General features: G+C 43.6%; 1 protein-coding gene across 7 annotated transcripts in view; it reads right to left on the bottom strand.

The window, feature by feature from the left end:
• Nucleotides 1-20,222, bottom strand: part of dagla (diacylglycerol lipase, alpha) — a 485,173-nt gene that overhangs the window by 377,426 nt on the left and 87,525 nt on the right. The window contains exon 1 of one of the 7 annotated variants that reach the window (XM_078549079.1): nucleotides 6,855-7,110. The exons of 5 other annotated variants lie outside the window; for them this stretch is intronic. The gene's annotated coding sequence lies outside the window, so the exon portion shown is untranslated. Of the gene's footprint in view, nucleotides 1-6,802; nucleotides 7,111-20,222 lie in introns of those variants that run through there. One more of the 7 variants, XM_078549082.1, reaches the window with a different exon arrangement.

Genomic DNA, 20,222 nt, shown 5'->3' with positions numbered 1-20,222 from the left:
TCGGATGGAGAGTCCGTGATTACTAATCCATTTCAAAAGGGACCCTTCAACCAAGAGAGTTTGAAAACAGCTTTTGTAAACTGTGACAACTTGTCACAACGTATTAAAATAAAGGAATAAAATTAAAACCGAGTATTTCTATTAAGTCACGTTTGATTCTGAATTTGCACAACGCTGTAGTTTCCCTGATTGCCTGTTAAATATAAGCCAAGCTAGGTGCTGCACAACAGCATTTCCCAAGTCAGGTTCATGGCTTCAACATGTGCAAGCTGGAAGGGAAAATTAACCTACTGTTCATCTAATGGCCCTTTCTGCAAAGTGCTTAGAGACATGGAGGCAGGTAAGAACAGAAGCGAGTTCAGATGTGATACCTAATGTCCAATAGTTCACAATCTCAGTTTGCATATAAACAATGTTCACAGTGCCGAAGTCATACATGCCTACCACCATAGTTTGTTGTGGGCAGTACATATTCTGAAGACGTGTCTACTTATCGGTACCATTCCTTACTTAGTACATGTGGGCACTCCTAATTATAATCAATTTTGCCAAACATGAAATGGAAATGTCCTTTCAAAGCACAGTGTCAGCAGGTAAGAGCTCAGAAGAGGTGCTTGAGGAAGATGAATGCAATGCGCAATGAACCATGTACTTTGGGAAAAGCCTTTTTTATTTTTGTGCCATATCCCCTTTGAGACTAAAGGGAACTGCGAGGTATTTTGAAAGAGGGTTAATTGGTTTCCTGATTATGACATCAAGAGGTTTCAAGAAATGCCCATGTGACCTCAGGTTGGCATGGCGATGAAAAGCTAAGAAGCAAAAAGGTAAGTAGAAAGCTAATTGCAATGCTGGGGTTCCAGCATGTCTGGTGGCATGCAGTTCAGAACACAGAATTAGTGAGAGAGTGAAAGCAAGCAAAGCTCTCCATGAATGGGATCAGTTTTTTGTTTGAGGGTTCAGGATTTATCCTGGTGTGGAAGCAGCTCTCTGAGAATAGTGCAGAGACTGTTACCACGTGGTTATACAGTTGGAAAGGACAGACAGCTGAAGACAGGAAGAGCAGGGGATTGTGGATTGGACAATGCCCACTCTGCTGTTTGTGTTGCAAGAGCCAACCAGACCATTTAAAGGGATGAGAGAAGGGAGTCTCTGAGGATTGTGTGCCATCAGGGCTGTTGTGAATTGAATGAGAATGGGTTTGTAGATGTGCATGCCTTGTTAGTGTTAACTGTGTTCAAGGACTTTGGATGGAATATAGCTGCTGGAAAATGCGACTCAAGGGTCAAAACCATTGAGTGGGAAGTGAGAGATTCTACATAGCGGAGGCCATGTAGGAAAGACTGAGATTGCACGTGGTGCCACATTTGTAAGGGAACTAATGGGAGTGCTTGTAACTATTTGGTGTGTATCTTTGTTGTATCAATTAATTAAAGTGAAATTTAACTTTTTACTTGAAATATCCTTCGCCTGTTACTTAATGTTTGTCTTATAGGTTTCTTATAAAACTAAATTAAATCTTTATTAATAGAAGTGATTTTAAGCACACACACAGATCCATAATTTACTACTATGATAACTTCTAAATCCCCTAACTCCCAGTTACACTTTCATTAAGGCAACAGTACGACACACAGATGTTAAAAGACCCAGGCAAAGGAACACAATATGCTGAACAATCCAATTCAAAGCGAGTTTTCTTAACTTCAGTTCTTGATAGACAGCAGCTTGAGGCTTAGATGCTGGAGGCTTTTCACACTGGTTTTAGATGTTAGGATGCCTCCCCTTACACACAGTCTTCTCTCCTTTATACATATTTTCCCCTTTGAATGCAAATTCCCATTGTTTAACTATGTCTTTGGACTTCACCTCTCTAATAATAAAAAATCTATCATAGTACCAATTTTACCAGTAACCTTTGTGAAAAATAAACACACCGTTTCTTAACTTCTCCTGGCTAAGTAAAACATTTCACCCCCTCCTTTTGAATTCAAGCCAGTGTGGCTTGTTTAAAAATGCAAATGTTCCCTTTACACCTTACATTCTAAAACTTCCCCCATGTTTACCTACTTAACATTTCAAATCTAGCTTATCTTCTGATATATTAAAGCTTTCAGACCAGCTGCCTTTAATTCAATTAAGTCAGACACACACACAGACATAGGCCAGGATTTTCCCCTTGGCGATTTGGGGACGGAGCCCGCTCGCCGAGGGGAAAATGACGTGGGATGACGTCGGGAGTTCCTCCCGACGTCATCCCGGTCCATTTAAATCTTCAGGAAGGCGGGTGGACAGCGAAATCAGCCGTCCACCCACCGACCTGTCAAAGGCCAATTAAGGCCATTGACAGGCTAATTAACCTTGTTAAAGACCCTGCCCATCCAAGCTTAAGGTTTGCGGGCAGGCGAGGAGCCCCAGCGGGCTCCAGATTATTCATGAAACTTCATCCACTGGCGGGATGAAGTTTCATGTCCGTTTTTTAAAAATTTAATAAACTTTGTGTGTCTTATTAACTTGTCCCATCTCATGTGACATTGTCACATGAGGGAGAACATGTTAATAATTTTAATATTTCTCTATTTTTTGACTTTTCTTACCTGCCAGTAAATTCCCTGAGGCAGCACTTTAACAGATGGGGAATCCCTCCACCTCCCCTCGCAGAGGAAGCAGGAAGGCCGCTGGGCAGGCCTTAATTGGCCCGCCCACTCAAAATGGCAGCCGGCCCCATTTTAGCGGCGGAGTTCGGCTGCCCACCCACAGCCGAGCTGGTGGGGCCCGCCCGCCATCCGAAGGCAAAATTCTGCCCATAGACACAGACCCCATTATTACTCTACTTTACAATAAACTCCAATAACATTATGAAAATTATTATATCTTCCTAACACCTGTACACAAAAAGAATGACAAATCCAACCTGTCCAATTACCACCCCATCAGCCTACTCTCAATCATCAGAAAAGTAATGGAAGGGATCATCAACAGTGCTATCAAGTGGCACTTGCTTAGCAACAACCTGCTCACTGACGCCCAGTTTGGGTTCCGCCAGGGCCACTCAGCTCCTGACCTCATTATAGCCTTGGTTCAAACATGGCAAAAGAGCTGAACTCCAGAGGTGATGTGAGAGTGACTGCCCTTGACATCAAGGTCGCATTTGACTGAGTGTGGCATCAAGGGCCCCTCCAAGAATCTCTGGAGTCAGTGGGATTCATTCATTGGGAATTCTCCACTGGTTGGAGTCATACCTAGCACAAAGGAAAATGGTTGTGCTTGTTGGAGGTCAGTCATCTCTGCTCCAGAACGTCACTGCAGGAGTTCCTCGGGTTAGTGTCCTCAGCTGCTTCATCAATGGCCTTCCTTCCACCATAAGGTTAGAAGTGGGGATGTTCGCTGATGATTACACAAAATTCAGCACCATTTGCGACTCCTCAGATACTGAAGCAGTCAATGTCCAAATGCAGCAAGACCTGGACAATATCCAGGCTTGAGCTGACAAGTGGCAAGTAACGTTTGCGCCACACATGTGCCAGGCAATGGTCAACTACAAGAGGGAATCTAACCATTGCCCCTTGACGTTCAATGGAATTACCATCACTGAATCCCCCACCAAATCCTGGGAGTTACCACTAACCAGAAACTGAACTGAACTAGCTATATAAGTGCTGTGGCTACAAGAGCAAGTCAGAGGCTAGGGATCCTCTGACGGGTAACTCACCCCCTGACTTCCCAAAGCCTATCCACCATCTACAAGGCCTATGTCAGGAATGTGATAGAATACTCCCCACTTGCCTGGATGAGTGTAACTTCCACAACACTCAAGAAGCTTGACACATTCCAGGACAAAGCTTGATTGGCACCACATCCACAAACATTCATTCCCTCCACCACCGACGCACAGTAGCAGCAGTGTGTACCATCTACAAGATGCACTGCAGAAATTCGCCAAGGCTCCTTAGGCAGCACCTTCCAAACCCACAACCACTACCATCTAGAAGGACAAGAGCAGTAGACAGATGGAAAGCCTACCACCTGGAAGTTCCCCTCCAAGCCACACACCATCCTGACTTGGATCCTTCACTGTCGCTAAGTCAAAATCCTGGAACTCCCTCCCTAACAGCACTGTGGGTGTACCTATGCCACAGGGACTGCAGTGCAAAAAATAATGTTGCCATGAATAGCACTCATGGAGGAGTGGGTAGAGAAAGCATGCTGATGGTTCTTATATTTGTAACCTCATTCAGGCTTGTATGTACTTACAGTGAAAGAATGTTAGATTAGTCTGCCTTTTAAGACAGAGGCCAATGTTCTACTGCACTTTAAAGGAAGTTAGTTGTATTTCTATGTCACAGACTTTCATTTGGAGAAAATTCTGTGCAAGCAGCTTTTTTTTTTTAAAGCCATTGGACAGTTTTTGATAATCCTGTAGTTTGGTATGCACAATGAGGGTCACCAGCATCTGTGGAGCGACTGGCCAGCTGAGTCAGTGCCTTCAGGGGTATATCAATTGTGTACTAAGTGTGCTTAATTGTATGCAACTTGTTGACATTAACTTTATCCCCCTACCAATAGATACAGACTAAAACTGTGGCTGTCAGGTTAGGAGGTGTATACTTATAATGCGCAACTCTGTAAACAAATAAAGAATAGAGGTTGGTTCCAGTTCCATCCTGCACTAACTTCGAAAATAGAACAAATGGAGAGGAAGACAAAAAATGCTATAAAATTGAAATTATTCCATATGTTGCTGAAAAACAAGACATGTCAGAGCTTTGCGTCTTGCACCCATCAGGACACCACAAGAATACCAATATAAGGGGGAAACAACAATTTATACTGTATGTGAAGAGATTGCTGATTAGTTGGCAAGTGGATTCTGTATGGTACATGCAGTGCCATGGAGAATGTACCAGTGATGGTGACTGACAGTTAAATGCCAAGCATTGTTTAAAATTTAAACCAGGCAGCTTGACCCTGATTGATCAAGGCATTGCCCTGAGGAATGAGTCAGCTTTGTTTAGCTGGAACAGGTGCAATGTGTGTACATGTTCTTTCTGTCTGCCGAAAGTGCCCTTCTATAAGACCCTGTATATTAATATACGTAGCTTCTAGTACACAAAAAATGCACCACACAGCGAGCCCGGCTATTGAGTGCAAGACACAAAGCTTCTACATGTCTCTTTTCTCAACAATACTCAAGTTCTGAACTACCAAATGACAATTCCATACATTTTACTGGATTTCATTGTCATTCCATAGAATTGTAAACCTATTGAATGAATGTAGATCTGTAATCACACTGGTCAATTCCTGATTTGGGACATGTCCTAAACAAAGGCATGGGATGGAAAAGAAAAACTTGCTTTAGGTATTTGTCATACATCTTCAAGCAGGCGTGACAGGTGCTTGGAAGCAAGTTATATATTAAAAAGGAGCTGGATCATAGGGTGAGACTGAAAAAAGTTAATTTGTGTAATGATCCACACCCAGTAGGAACTGGATTGGGACACATACTGACTTCATGTCCTCTTCCACCCAACCAATAGGGGAGACTACCACACTAACTGAGCTAGATTCCAACAAACCAGATCACAGAAATAAAAGTAGACAATATTAACTCACCACACTTATGCTCTACAATTGAAACAAGGGATCAGATTATACAACTCAATTCTGTGAATTGCAATAGTAATCAGAAAGAATCAAAGAGAAAGAAATCTGTGCTTTCTTCTCTAACTTTAATAAACAACCATCTTCACCAGTCAGATTTCCATCATTTTATTTACAGTTAGGCAAGGAGGTAATCAATGGAACTTGAAAAAATGAAGCAATGTGGCCTCAGGAAATAAACACGGTGCATTTCTAAGGAGGTTCAAGGTACAGACAACCCCACTCAATTCCTCTGAATACCAATTTATTAGCCTCTCACCTTTTATAAAGTATTCTGATTTTTCATCCTTCCTACACAAGTGGATAATTTCATGCATTTTCACATTATAGTCCATTTGCCACCTTCTTTCCCAATCACTTAACCTGTCTGTATCCCTTTACAGCTTCTCTGCATCTTCCTCAAAATCTTGATACATTCCTGATTTTTCTCCACAGTCCAAGCCCCAAAATCCCTTAATTCAGTATGCACGTATAAAATTTTAGCAATCCTACCACCACTTCGGCTGAGCGCACTGATCAGTGATACCACAATCTTGTAGTTTAATTGTTTCCATTACTGAGACTAACTTTTTATTCCAGATTGTATTTAATTAACCAAATTTAAATTCCCCATCTGACATTGTGGGATTTGAACTCATGTCCTTGAATCATAGTCCAGGTCTTAGATTACAAGTCCAGTAACATAGTCACTTATGCTACTGTACCCAAAAGGTTTAAAGTGTCAAATTATGAGAACAGGTTGCATAACTTCATGTGCTCATTAAGGGGAGTAATGATAACACTGAACAAATTATTCTCCAACAATATCAATAAAAAATAGCATCAACATCCCATTGAACTGTTTGGCTATGCCTAAAACCAAGCCTCAAGTACTTCAAGTGCATAGTTGGTATTTCTGCTCATTCACACATATCTCAATTTGATAAATACAAAAAGGCAAAGAAAATTCTTGCAGCAATTTTGACTATTTTACCATATCAAGGTGGGTCATTTAACTTCATAGTAATTTGATACAGATAAATGCTTAAACTTGAATTAACACTGCAAACAAGTGAACATATTACACTTCAACCTCAAAGGCAACACGCTGCAAATACAATATGAAACAATTTAGAATTTCCAGAAATTATTACCTACTCACAAATTAAGTCATCTGTGTTGCAAACAAGCTCCTTGGTTAAAAAGAATCTTACATTGTTAAAACATCAATAATGGCTGCTTGTGTCCATTCACAGTCTTCAGGCATATGTCGAATGAGGATCAGCGATTTCCTGCGATATGCTGCAGACAGAATATGTAATTATACCACTAAGGTTAAACACAAATTGACAGCTGTAGCTGTGAATCTATATGCAGGCAGAAGTCCCACATCTGCACCACTTAATTCACGATCAGTATCCTTCTCCCTTTGTGGAACAGGAAATTGCAGTAGTAGTGCTGCATTACTAAGATTCTTCCACTAATGGGAAAGGCCCATAACTCACAAGAGCTGCTGGCATTCATGAATCCTGACGTCATTCAGAGGGTGAAAACATAGCAGCAGCACATGATTTATTTCCCAGGTGCAACTGAATTTCACGTTTTAAACACATGCTTGAATCAGACAGATTTCTGTTGCAGGGATATGCGGTGGTTAGGAAACAGTCAATGAAGCTGTCAATTAATCACACTCTGAATAAAGGATCTGACATCATCTATGGCACAGTATACTAGTTCCAGTTTGCAGTGGAAAATGAAAATCCTTGGAATAATGAATTACAAATTCTATTATTCAAGCAAAAATATTTTGGTCAAATAAATAGCATATACTTAAAAACAATAGAAAATTCTAGAGTCAAAAAGTTATTTTAAAAAACAGCAGTCATTAAGTTCATAGAACAGGTACACCTACAAATAATTTAAGGCAGGAGAGGGCACTAACAAATCAATAATTTAAAAGAACAACCGCCATGAATGAATGTACTCGCTGACCTACATTGGCTCCCCATCAAGCAGCTCCTCAATTTTAAAAGTCTCCTCGTTTTCAAATCCCACCAAGGCATCAACCATCCCAATCTCTGTCATTTCCTCCAACCCAGATATATAGAAGCTCATCTAATTCTGGCCCCTTGAGCATCCCTTATTTTAATTGCTCCATCATTGGTGGCTGTACCTTCAGTTGCCTAAGCCCTGAAATTCTCTTCCTAAACCTCTCCGCTTTTTCTTTCCTCCTTTAAGACTCCTTAAAACCTAATTCAACAACCAACCTTTTGGTTATCTGTTTAATATCCCTGTAGGGAATTGGTGTCTTAATTTGTTTTATAACATTCCTGTGAAGAGCCTTGAGATATTTTGTTACATTGTGATGGAATCTGAGGTTTCAAAGCTTGAATTTTTTGAGACAGACACTAATCGAAAGGAGTAACCGAAAGGGGTAACCAAACCTTCCGATTTCTAGGGAAATTACAACTTAAACCGAGACTGCAAACCAAAACTTCTGGGGAAACTGAAACTTTTTGAAAACAGATAAAAGGGCACAGAACCATCCAAGCTCAGATGATGATCCCAATCGTAGGCAGGCTGAAGACAGAAGCTAGATCCAGGAGCTGGGAACAGTTGCTGCAGGTGTTTCTGTTACTTGAAGATATTATTAGTGGATTTACACCATCAAGACTGTCATAAGAGTTGGTTATTTTGCAGACATGTGCCATTTGGTAAGACCACACCTGCGGAACTCTGGTTGGTTGTATGCTGCCGCCGGCTGGGGATCAGGCTAAATCCTGGAAGGTGGAGGAGCTAGAATTCTTCATGTGAAAGACAGGGTGTGTTTTGAAGGACTTTGGAGCTGAGATTGATTACATATACGCCAAGCGCCCAGTCGAGTGAATTTGTGAGATTTGTCTCAGTTGTATCTGCCATTTAATATGTATAGTTTGTAATTGACTGTAATTTGCCTATTAATTCATGTTTAATTTATGCTGATTTTGGGTTTGATTGTTACAGTAAAAGTTTTAAAGAGTGAAATTTTATCCATTAGGTTTTTCCTTTGAGGTCACTTGGGAAGTTCAGTTCTTTCACATTGTGATGATTCTCTAGGACACCATTAAAGTCAAAGATGACTTATAAGTTATTGTTGTTGGGTTCACTGCTGAGAACTGCAGATGGGTATTTTTGATGACGCACCGCAAAGCCAGATTATGAACAGTTTCCATCCATTGAGTGAGGCCACAGCCAAGGAACAGTTGGGTTGTTCAGGGCAGTAGTTTCTACCCAGCGTGTGTGTGGTGGCAGATTCCTCAATCCCTGGTTAATGGGGCAGGATGCAATTTGTGGTTTTCTTTTCCAGCTCACACTCCACTTCTAGTTGAGGTTTTTAAACATTTCTCTATCCGAGCAATGATAGGGCCATTTGGTAACAGCTGCACTTTCTGCATACATATTCCTCTGCTTCAGACCAGTCTTCAACTTTCAATCATTACTCACAGACACTAATAATTTGTTTCAAGGTGCTTCTTTTTAATTTTCAACATCCTACTAATGGTTGCATTATTACTGTCCATTTCGTTTGTCAGTTCAGCGAGGCCGTATTACTTTCCAATAATCTCCATTTCCATCTCCTAAAGGCATTGATTGATGCTGCATGAGCTAATCATCCTGTTACCTCACCCATGTGCAAGCTGTACAGTAAGTGAAGTTATTCAACAGTGGATTGAGAGCTACACCCAAACTTCTCCTCATCAAACCACATAAAATGCAGTAGGTGTTAAGGAATGAAAATCAGAAGTGAAAGCTCTCTGGTTTAAATATCAATGACTATGAGAAGATTTATCAATGTGCTCCTCACTTTACATGCTATTATATGGACAGAATTAGTGGAAAAACACACGCGCAACACTTGAGCAGCAATTGTGCTACGCAAGAATTCAGCCAGCAAAAAAATTATATTAACAGAATTGAGAATTTTTTTTTTAAACATTCATTCACAGGAGTTGGGTGTCGCTGACAACGCCATGATTAATTGCCCATCCCCAATTGCCCTGGAGAGAATGCCTTCTTGAACTGCTGCAATCCATGTGGTGAAGATACTTCCCTGTGCTGTTAAGGAGGGACTTCCAGAATTTTGACCTATCCTTAATGATTCAACATATGTTGAAATCAAGATGATATGCAATTTGGAAGGGGAATTTCTAGATGGTGGTGTTTCTATGCATCTGCTGCCCCAGTCCTTCCAGGTGTTAGAGGTTGTGGGTTTGGGAGGTGCTGTTAAAGAAGCCTTGACAAGTTGCTGCAGTGCATCTTGTAGATAATACATATACAGACATGGTGCACTGGTGGTGGGGGGAATAAATGTATAAGGTGTTGGATGGGGTACCACTCAAGCAAATTGTTTTGCCCTGGACGGTGTTAACCTTCTGAAGCATACAACTTCAACAGTATAGGCGGGATGTTGTTGAGGCCCTTTCTATTCAGTGTGCTCAGCCATTTCTTGATATCACATGGAGTGTCTGAAGACTGGCTTCAGTGATGGTGGGGACATCAGGAGTAGGCCAAGATCAATCATCAACTCGGCACTTCTGGCTGAAGGCGGTTCCAAACACCTCAGCCTTGACTTTCACACTCACAAGCTGGCCTCAGTCATCAATGAGAGTAGAGATGGCAACATTCATGGAGCCTCTTCTTCTGCAGCTGCTTAATTGTTCACCTCTATTTATGACGGATGTGGCAGAATTGCAGAGCTTTGATTTGATCCCATTGGTCGTGGGATTGCTAAACTCCATCTATAGCATGCTGTTCCCATCTTTAACATGCATGTAGTCCTGTGTTGTAGCGTCACCTGGCTGGCACTTCATTTTTAAGTACACCTGCGATTGGCCAACACTTACTAAATAATCACAATTGTGCTAATTACACTGACAACCAAATTAAGATTATCAGTCGGCTCACAGTGTGGCTCACTTAGGCGTGCTAAGAGCTACATATATTTACACACAGGGCCCTGTCCTTTGCAAACAGATACAACATGTCCACATATTTCATCTTTTTCAATTAAACAAAAGCTTGAGGGATAGCCATTCCTTGGTTCGTTCCCCATTTGCCTGGCTTGAATTTAAACAATAGCTTGGCATTTAACTGTTCCCTGGTGAATTCTCCATGACAACGCCTCTACCAGATTCCACTTGCCAACCAATCAGCACCCTCTTCTCATGTAGCATAAACTGTTGTTACCTTTGAGATTTGGTATCTTGCAATTCTGTCCTGATGACTGTCGAGACAAAAATCTGTGACAGCATGTCTCTTTTTTCATCAAAAATACATTAGCAAGAAAAACTCATCCACGGCTTATTAAGGAGGTTAAGGAGAGTATTAGATTAAAATAATGTTGCAAAAAATAGCAGTAAGCCTGAGTATTGGAAAAATTTTAGAAACTAGCAAAGGATGACCAAACGTTAATAATAAGGGAAAAATAGAATGGAAAAAATTAGCCAGCATTATAGGAACAAATTATAAGAGCTTTTACAAATATATAAAAAGTAGGAGAATAACTCAGTAAACGTTTGTCCCGAAGAGGGAGAGGTAGGACAAATTCACTTGGGGAATGAGGAAACGGCAGGGACATTGAGCAAATATTGTGTGCTGACTTCACAGTAGAAGACACAAATTAGATACCAGAAATCAAGGGTAATCAATGTGCTAATATGAATGAGGAACCTAAAGTAATTAATATCAGCAGAAAAAAAGTTTTGCAAAAACGTTTTTTTATTTATTCATGGGATGTGGGTGTCACTAGCTAGGCCAGCTATCGCCCATATCTAATTGCCCTTTGAGAAGGTGGTGGTGAGCTGCCTTCTTGAACTGCTGAAGTCCATGTGGTGTAGGTACACCCACAGTGCTGTTGGGGAGGGAGTTCCAGGATTTTGACCTAGCGACAGTGAAGGAATTGCGATATATTTCCAAGTCAGCACGGTGAGTGGCTTGGAGGGCAAATTGTAGGTGGTGGTGTTCCCATGTATCTGTTACCCTTGTCCTTTTAGATGGTAGTAGTCATGGGTTTGAAAGGTGAAGAAGCCTAAGAAGTCTTGGTGAGTTCCTGCAGTGCATTTGTAGATGGTACACACTGCTGCCACTGTGCATCGGTGGTGGAGGGAGTGAATGTTTGTGGATGCCAATCAAGCAGACTGCTTTGTCCTGGATAGTGTCAAGCTTCTTGTTGCTAGAGCTGCACTCATCCAGAGAAGTGGAGAGTATTCCATCACACTCCTGACCTGTGTCTGATAGATGGTAGACAAGCTTTGGGCAGTCAGGAGGTGAGTTGCAGTATAAAAAGTAGTAATAGTTCATAATTCATGTGGCTGCCTTGATTTGGAAGTATGTTGCAAGCCTGATGGAATGTCTTCTTCACACCCAAAGTGCAGTTTAGATGAATTGTTATGACACAGCCGATGGTACATGCTGAGCTGCTCAAATCCCAGAGGGAGACGTGAAACAACTGTCACAACTAATTTTCAATTTGTATAAATTTCGAGATGCATGCCTTGAATTCAGTAGTACTAAGGCCACCAAAACCTTACAGGTTTTTATAAAACTAGATTAAACATTTATTAATAAGAAAAATGATTTTAAATACATACAGAGATCTACAAATTACTACTATGATAACTTCTAAATCCTCTAAACAATCTAACTCCTAGTTATACTTTCGTTAAGCAACAGTAAGACACATAGATTTCAAAAGGCCCAGGCAAAGAAACATGATACAGTGAACAAGTCTAATTCCAAGTGAGTTTTCTTAACTTCAGTCCTTTGAAGACAGCAGCTTGAGGCATAGATGCTGGAGGCTTTTCACACACTTCTAAGATCTTAAAAATGCCTTCCCTGACACGCAGCCTTTGCTCCTTTATACATATTTTCCTCTTTGAATGCAAATATCCATTGTTTCATTATGTCCATGGACTTTATCTCCTTGATCATAAAACCCTCTCATAGCACTAAGTTTTATCAGTAATCTTTGGGAAAAATAAACATACTGTTTCTAAACTTCACCTGGTTAGGGGACACATTTCACCCCTCCTTTGAAAACAATCTAGTCTGGTTTATTTAAAAGTGCAAATGTTCCCTTGACAACTATGTTTTTAAACTTCCCCTGTTTACCTAATTACATTTTAAACCTAATCTCTCCTCTTAGATCAAAGCACCCAGACTAATTCAATTAAGTCACACACACACAGATACATAGACACATCCCACTATTACTCTATCTTACAATAAATTCCAATAACATTATGAGAATTATTATATCTTCTTGACAGAATTCAACAGCTGAAGTCATGTGTCAAAGTTGTTAGCAGGATTTTCTCAAATTGATGGACTTTCTGTAGGTCACAAAGTCAGTTTCTTGTAGTCTGATTACGAGGGAGTCAGTTTGCTATCTTGGTGGAACTGAAAACAGGTTTGGAGATTTTACAATATTACAGTCTTCAGATCTTTCTCAGGCACTAATGTTAACTGCCTTTTCTGTGTCTCTTTTTCTCTGCAGACAGCATTTCTTAGTTAAAGATTCAGAGGGACAAACATGGCTGCTCCACCATGTGACTTCTCACAATTGTGGTTTCTTTACCAAATATGGCAGTGTTCTTAGATTGATAAGCCACATTATTGTTTCTGAATTACTGTCTCCTTGATTTAAGGCATCCACCTTGATGGGTTAAAACAATTTCTTAAATTTCTTTTCAAAAAGACCAGTTCAATTCAGGAATGCTTTCTGATGGTCTTTCAGGACATGTGTAATTAACACCTTTTTGTCTGGAATGCACCTTTTGTTCTTTTGAGACAGTGGGCAGAATTTTCGGGTCGTCAGGCGGGCTGTGGGCAGGCCTGGGAGCAGCCGGGAAATGGCCCGCTGCCCACGATCGGCCCCGACCGCTATTTCACGCTGGTTGGCCAATTAACAGCCAGCCAGCATGAAAGACGGGCTGAGAAACTCTGCGCTGCCAGGGTGGGGCAGGAGGAGGGCGTGCGCTGAAGTCTGCGCAGCGTGGGGGAACGTGCACTGAAAGCTCCCTGAAGGTAGAGAGCTGCCTCAGGGAGCTGAAGAATTTTAAAATCAAAAATATAGATCTTGAAAATCTGAAAAAAATGTCCCCATACAGGACTCAATCACAGGAACATAAACATTAATAAAAATTATGTCAAAACATTTTTTTTAAATTTAACCCGTGGATGAGGTTTCCTCAAAAATCCAAAGGCCACCTGGCTGATTTGCCCTCCCGCCAACCATAACGTTGGACGGGCAGCAAAAAATACAGGTAAATTAACTGATTAATGTCCTTAATAAGTCTCTTAATTGTCGGTGGGCGCACTGCCGACTCTCACAGGCGCCTGCCTACCGAAATATCGTAAGAATGCACGATGACATCGGGGCATTCAAGCATATCAGGCGCCCTCCCGCACACCGAGCAGAAAATCCTGCCCAGTGGGTTAGTTCTTGGAATACACAGACCAGGTCATCTGACCTCTGGTGACCATTTTGGGGTACATCATCCATTTTAAGTCAATTCAAAGATTCTACATTGAATGAAGTGCGTATTTTTAAAAGTTATGAATATAACACTTATTTTTAAAAGTTATGAATGTGACATGCTGTTAGTAAGCAGGACAGAACCACGTAAAAGTTTAATACGCAAGATAAGGGCTCATGGAGTTGGTAATATATTTGCATGGATGGAGGACTGGTTAACAGACAAGAAGCAGAGAGTAAGGTAAAATGGGTCATTTTTAAGTGGCAGACTATAACTAGTGGGGTGCCATAAGGATCAGTGCTGGGGCCTCAGCTTTGTAATCTATATCAATTACTTAAACATAGAGAACAAGAGTAATCTATCCAAGTTTGCTGACGATACAAAGCTAAGTAAGCTGTGAAGAGGACACAAGAGGCTGCAGAGAGATATGAACAGGTTGAGTGAATGGGCAACAATATGGCTGATGTAGTCTAATGTGGGGGAGTGTGAGGTTATTCACTTTAGTAGTAAGAATAGAAAAGCAGATTTTTTTAAATAAAAAAAAGGCATGTAACTTGCAAATGTTGACATTTATAAAAGATTTAAGGGCTCTTGTACAAGGAAAACAAAGTTAGCATGCAAGTACAACAAGCAATTAGAATGCAAACTGCATGTTGGCTTTTTTGCAAGGAGCTTGGAGTATAAGAACAAGGAAGTCTTGCTACAATTGGAATAGGACTTTGGTGTGACCACACCTGGAGTACATTTTTTTATTAATTTACAGGATGTGGGTATTGTTGGCTAGGCCAACATTTATTGCCCATCCTAATTGTCCTTGAGAAGGTGGTGGTGGGCTACCTTCTTGAACCGCTGCAGTCCCTGTGGTGTAGGTACACCCACAGTGCTGTTAGAGAGGGTTTTCCAGGATTTTGACCCAGCAACAGTGAAGGTTCGGTCTCCATATCTGAGGAAGGATACAATTGCCTTGGAGGTGTTACAGCTAAGGTTCACAATTTCTCATCTCTTCATCTTCTTCTTTTTCGTCTTCTTAGGCAGTCCCTCTGGACCGAGGATGGCTTTCTTCCACTCCGGTGTTGTGGGTTGAGGTAACTAAAAAGTCCAATGCTGGATCCGCACATTCTGCAACAGGTGGGACAGGTAATGTGTGATAAGACGGGTGGGTGAGTAGCTCAGATTTTGGTATGGTCCTTCCGCTGTTTGCGCTTGGCCTCCACCTGGGTCTGCCGGAGACATTCAAAATGGTTAGCACCTTCGCAGATGCTTCTTCTCCATTTTCGGCAGTCTCGAGCAAGAGGTTTCCACAAATTGATGGGGAGGTTTCGAGGACATCCCTGAAACATTCCTTCGACCCTCCTGGTAACTGCTTGCCGTGACAAAGTTCGGAGCAGAGAGTTTGTTTTGGGAGTCTTGTGTCAGGCATGCTATTTGAGGTCTTTGTCATCGAACACTCTTTTCCTCAGACTGAAGGCTGCATTGGCACACTGTAGGCAATGTTGAGTTTCATCGTCAATGTCCACCCTCACTGAGGGGGCTCCCAACGTATAAGAAATGATCAATGTTGTCTAATGGTTCGCTGTGGATCTCGATAGTCAGGGGGCAGTGTTGCACAGCAGGCTGATAGAGAACCTTTGTCTTTCAGTTATTTAGCCTAAGGCCCATTCTTTCATACACCTTCGTGAATTCGTTGAAGATAGTTTGAAGCTCAGCCTCTGCGTGTGCGCATACACAAGTGTCGTCAGCATGCTGTAGCTCGAAGACAGAGGTTGGGGTGATCTTGGTTCTGATATGGAAGTGTCGGTTTCTCGCTCATCCTGTAGAGTAGCTTCACTCTGGAGCATTGCTTCATGGAGTTGGGGTGGAGTGTTGCAGCGAGGAAGATGGAAAAGAGTGCAGGTGCGATGACACAGCTTTGTTTGACCCCAGTTTGCACTTGTATTGGGTCTGCAGCAGATCCATTGGTAAGGATCATGGCTTGCATATCATCGTGCAGCAGATGGAGGATGTTGATGAATTTCTCATCTACATGCTGCCCCTCAGTGGCATCAGCATACGAATGAAGTGCCATATGTATCCTGACAACATCCAGCTCCACCTTACCTCCCTTTCTCAACCAGTCTCTCATTTGTCACATTGCTCCTCAGACAGCCAGTACAAGAAATTGTACTGTCATTTTTCCTTTGCTGGGTAGCCAAGCAGATAGTGCCCATGCTGAGGTCAGCCTGAGTGGGTCATGAGGAGATGGGTTCTCTCCCGCACCATCTGTTGTTCTTAATCGCGCATGATTAGTTTGGGGGCAACCTGGAGGAGTTGCAGCTAGGCACATACTCAGAACCCAAGACATGTCCTATTCAGGGCAATGAGATGGTGGAAGGGGAGCCTCAAGGTGTCATGGCAAAGAACCATCTGCTGTCCTCTAAGCTACACGTGGTTGCGCCTCCTTGCTATGGGAGGAAATACCGTATGGTTCCTAATGTGATGTGCGCAGCATGTGACCAAGGGGGGGTGGGGAGCAGACCTAGCATCTTAGTCTGAGTAATCAGCAGCAGCAGAGAGAGGGGGCATTGGAGGCCTGATATGCCCCACTCCGGTTGGGGTGTGGCACGCGCAAGCAGAGTCCATGTACAATTTGCCCTAATGAATGGTCTTCTCTCTTTTTTCAGGAGAAGAATGCTCATAATGCATCCGAGCATGCAAGGACTGGAGGCGGCCAGGCACAGCTCTCCATGTTAAGCCATTTCGAACAGGAGGCCCTTGAGCTGGAGAGGCACCATTCACCCAGCTCTACTGGTGTCGGTGAGGTTGGAGTGGCACAGCCTGCTATTTAAGGCCAACAGTGAGGTCCGCATTGTCCTCCCAACAGCCATTGAACTGAAAATTGTTAAATTAGTTATTGTTGCAAAATTGCTGGGACATAGTGTCATACAGTCATGGAGGTCTAGAGCTCTTCGGACCATCAAGTCTGCGTCAGTCAAACAAGTACCTAACTATTCTAATCCCATTTTCCAGCACTAGGCCCATAGCCTTGTATGCCATGGCATCACAAGTGCACATCCAAATACTTCTTAAATGTTATGAGGATTTCTGCCTCTACCAACCTTTCAGGCAGTGTGTTCCAGATTCCCACCACCCTCTGGGTGAAAAAATTCTTCCTCACATCCGCTCTAAACCTCCTGCCCATTACCTTAAATCTATGCCCCATGGTTATTGATCCCTCCACCAAGGGGAAAAGTTCCTTCCTGTCTACCTATGCCCCTCATAATTTTATGCACCTCAATCATGTCCCCTCTCAATCTCCTCTGCTCCAGGGAAAATAACCCCAATCTATCTAATCTCTCCTCATAACTAAAACTCTCCAGCCCAGGCAACATCCTGGTAAATCTCCTCTGCACTCTTTCCAATGCAATCACATCCCTCCCATAATACGGATTCCAGAACTGCATGCAATACTCTAGCTGTGGCCTAACCAACGTTTTATACAGTTCCAGCATAACTTAACTGCTCTTATATTTTATGCCTCGGCTAATAAAGGCAAGTATCCCATCTGCCTTCTTAACCACCTTATCTACCTGTCCCGTTGCCTTAAGGGACCAGTGGACATGCACACCGAGGTCCCCCTGATACTTGTTACTTCCCAGGGTCCTACCATTCATCGTGTATTCCCGTGCCTTGTTTGTCCTGCCCAAGTGCATCATCTCACACTTATCCACATTAAATTCATTTGCCACTGATCAGCCCATCTGACCAGCCCGTCTATATCCTCCTGTAATCTAAGGGTATCCTCCACACTATTTACCACCCCAACAATTTTCCTGTCAATTGGTTCTGGAAGGTTGAGCGCATAATGAGCTGGGGGGACAGGGATGAACTTTGTCAGTGTGTGCACGCTAACTGATCCATTGTCCTTGTTCTTCATTTCAGCATCATCAGAGCACAGCTGGGAGGAGGAGCAGCAGATGCCCCCCTTTCACTCCTAAGGGACCTGAAGTCTCACCAGCGTCACACCATTTCTGCGAGGCAGGCACCAGCGCAGATACTAGCACCTCGGTGGGAATTGGAATATCGGCTAGTGTCCCGGGGCACAGTGGTGAGGGCACTTCACAGTCGCTTGAGGAGCTGGCAGAGAGAGTGCCCATGGCGCCAGCAGTCAGAGGACTGCAGGGGACCAGGCACATGCTCAGTCGTTGCCTGATGATGTGCCTCTGGAGTCATCCGCGACGCAGCAGCTGCAGGAAATGCGGCCAAGTGTGCGGGAGCATCTGGCTGTGATACATGAGGCTATGCTTGGCATGGTCACCGTGGTGAAAGGGTCTACGTGGACGCTCGACGAAGCAATGAGCCACATGTCCGAGCTCCACACGTCCTCCATGGAGAGAGTGACGACTTTCCTGGAGAGCTTACTCCAGGAAACCCCCCAGGGCTTCCTGGGGATGCACTCTGACCAGCAAGTCCTCACATCAGCAATGATCTCAGCTGGTCACTGCCAGTGTTGGAGATGGTGTGGGCATCAAGCTTCCCAGCTCGTTGCCCATCCATCCACGGTGAGCAGAGAGGTCGGAGGACCTCACGTTAGCGCAGCAGCTGCCTATCGTCTCTGCGGGTTCCTCTCAGGGCGCTCCAGATGACCGTATCATCCAGTGAGGCTGTGACGACTGGGGAGATGCCAGCTGTGGAACTGGCAGCTCCCTCCCAGGTGGGGCCAGCACAGGCTCCATGGGACAGAGGACAACTGCCAAAGTCATCAAGGCCAACAGGACAGCAGAGTCAGCAGACCAGCTCAGATGCCACTCCAAGTGATAGGGCAGCACCAAGACGTAGCACCCAGAAACAAAAGCACAAGGCACATTAGGCACACCACGGATTTTTCACTGGTGCTTTTGTGTTGGCCTGAGATTAGGTCCTTATGATTTATTTTTGATTGCTTACACTAGCATTTAATAATTGTGAGAATTTCTGAATCACACATTAAATGCCAGATGTGTGACCATGGCTGAGATTGGCTCGTTTCTTCTGCATGTGTATGTTTAAGAAAAGTGTCATGAGTGTTTCTTTGCACATTCAATTTTACATACAAGGCCCTCAGTTCCTGCTGATGACTTGGCAGATTTTGCACTTAGGTGTCGAGTATTGAGGCGCCAGGCAAGGTTGGTCCTGGTGATCCATCTGTGCTCGCTGAAGGTTCATTGGATTTAAGCATCCCGGGTGTCCCTGCCTCCTTGGGGTAGTCCCGGGTCAGCGTCTACCCCCTCATCATTTCCCTGTGTATGCTCATCCTCGGAATCACTGCTAGACTCATCATGCGCAGCCGCAGACACTCCGTCGACGTCTTCATCGTCCACCGCGTCCACCCTTTCCAGCGCAAGATTGTGGAAAGCGCAACATGCAACCACTATCACCGAGTCACGATCTGGGGGGTACTGGAGTGCGCCCCCTGAGCGGTCCAGGCATCGGAAGCGCATCTTGAGAAGACCAATGGCTCTCTCCACCCTTGTGGAGGGGTGGCTCCTATTGTACCACTGCTCAGCTTCTGTTCTTGGATGGCGGAGAGGTGTCATGAGCCACCTTCTGAGGGGATAGCCCTTGTCACCCAACAGCCATCCATCAAGCCGGGCTGGTGCACTGAAGAGCCCTGGCACCTGGGAGTGTCTGAGGATGTAGGTGTCGTGGGAGCTGCCTGGGTACCTTGCACAGACTTGTAAAATCAGCATCCTGGGGTCACACACTATCTGCACATTCATGGAGTGGAAGCTCCTCCTGTTGACAAAGGCATCGGGCTTGCCTGCTGGTGCCTCGATGGCCACATGTGTGCAGTCTATAGCACCCTGGACACGGGGAAGCCAGCAATGGCCGCGAAGCCTCTGGCTCGCTGTGTCTGGCTTGCCTGTTCCCAGCGGAAATGGATGAAGGTCAATGCACACCTGAACAGAGCGTCTGTCACCTGGTTGACACAAGTGTGTTCAGCTGATTGGGAGACACTGCAAAGATCACCCACCCAGCCCTGGAATAAGCCAGGGGCATAGAAGTTGAGGGCAGCTGTGACCTTCAGAGCCACTGGCATGGGGTGTCCGC

The sequence above is a fragment of the Cetorhinus maximus genome, chromosome 9 (assembly GCF_964194155.1).
Source record: "Cetorhinus maximus chromosome 9, sCetMax3.hap1.1, whole genome shotgun sequence".
Lineage (NCBI taxonomy): Eukaryota > Metazoa > Chordata > Chondrichthyes > Lamniformes > Cetorhinidae > Cetorhinus > Cetorhinus maximus.
This window is presented reverse-complemented; position numbering and strand designations above follow the sequence as displayed.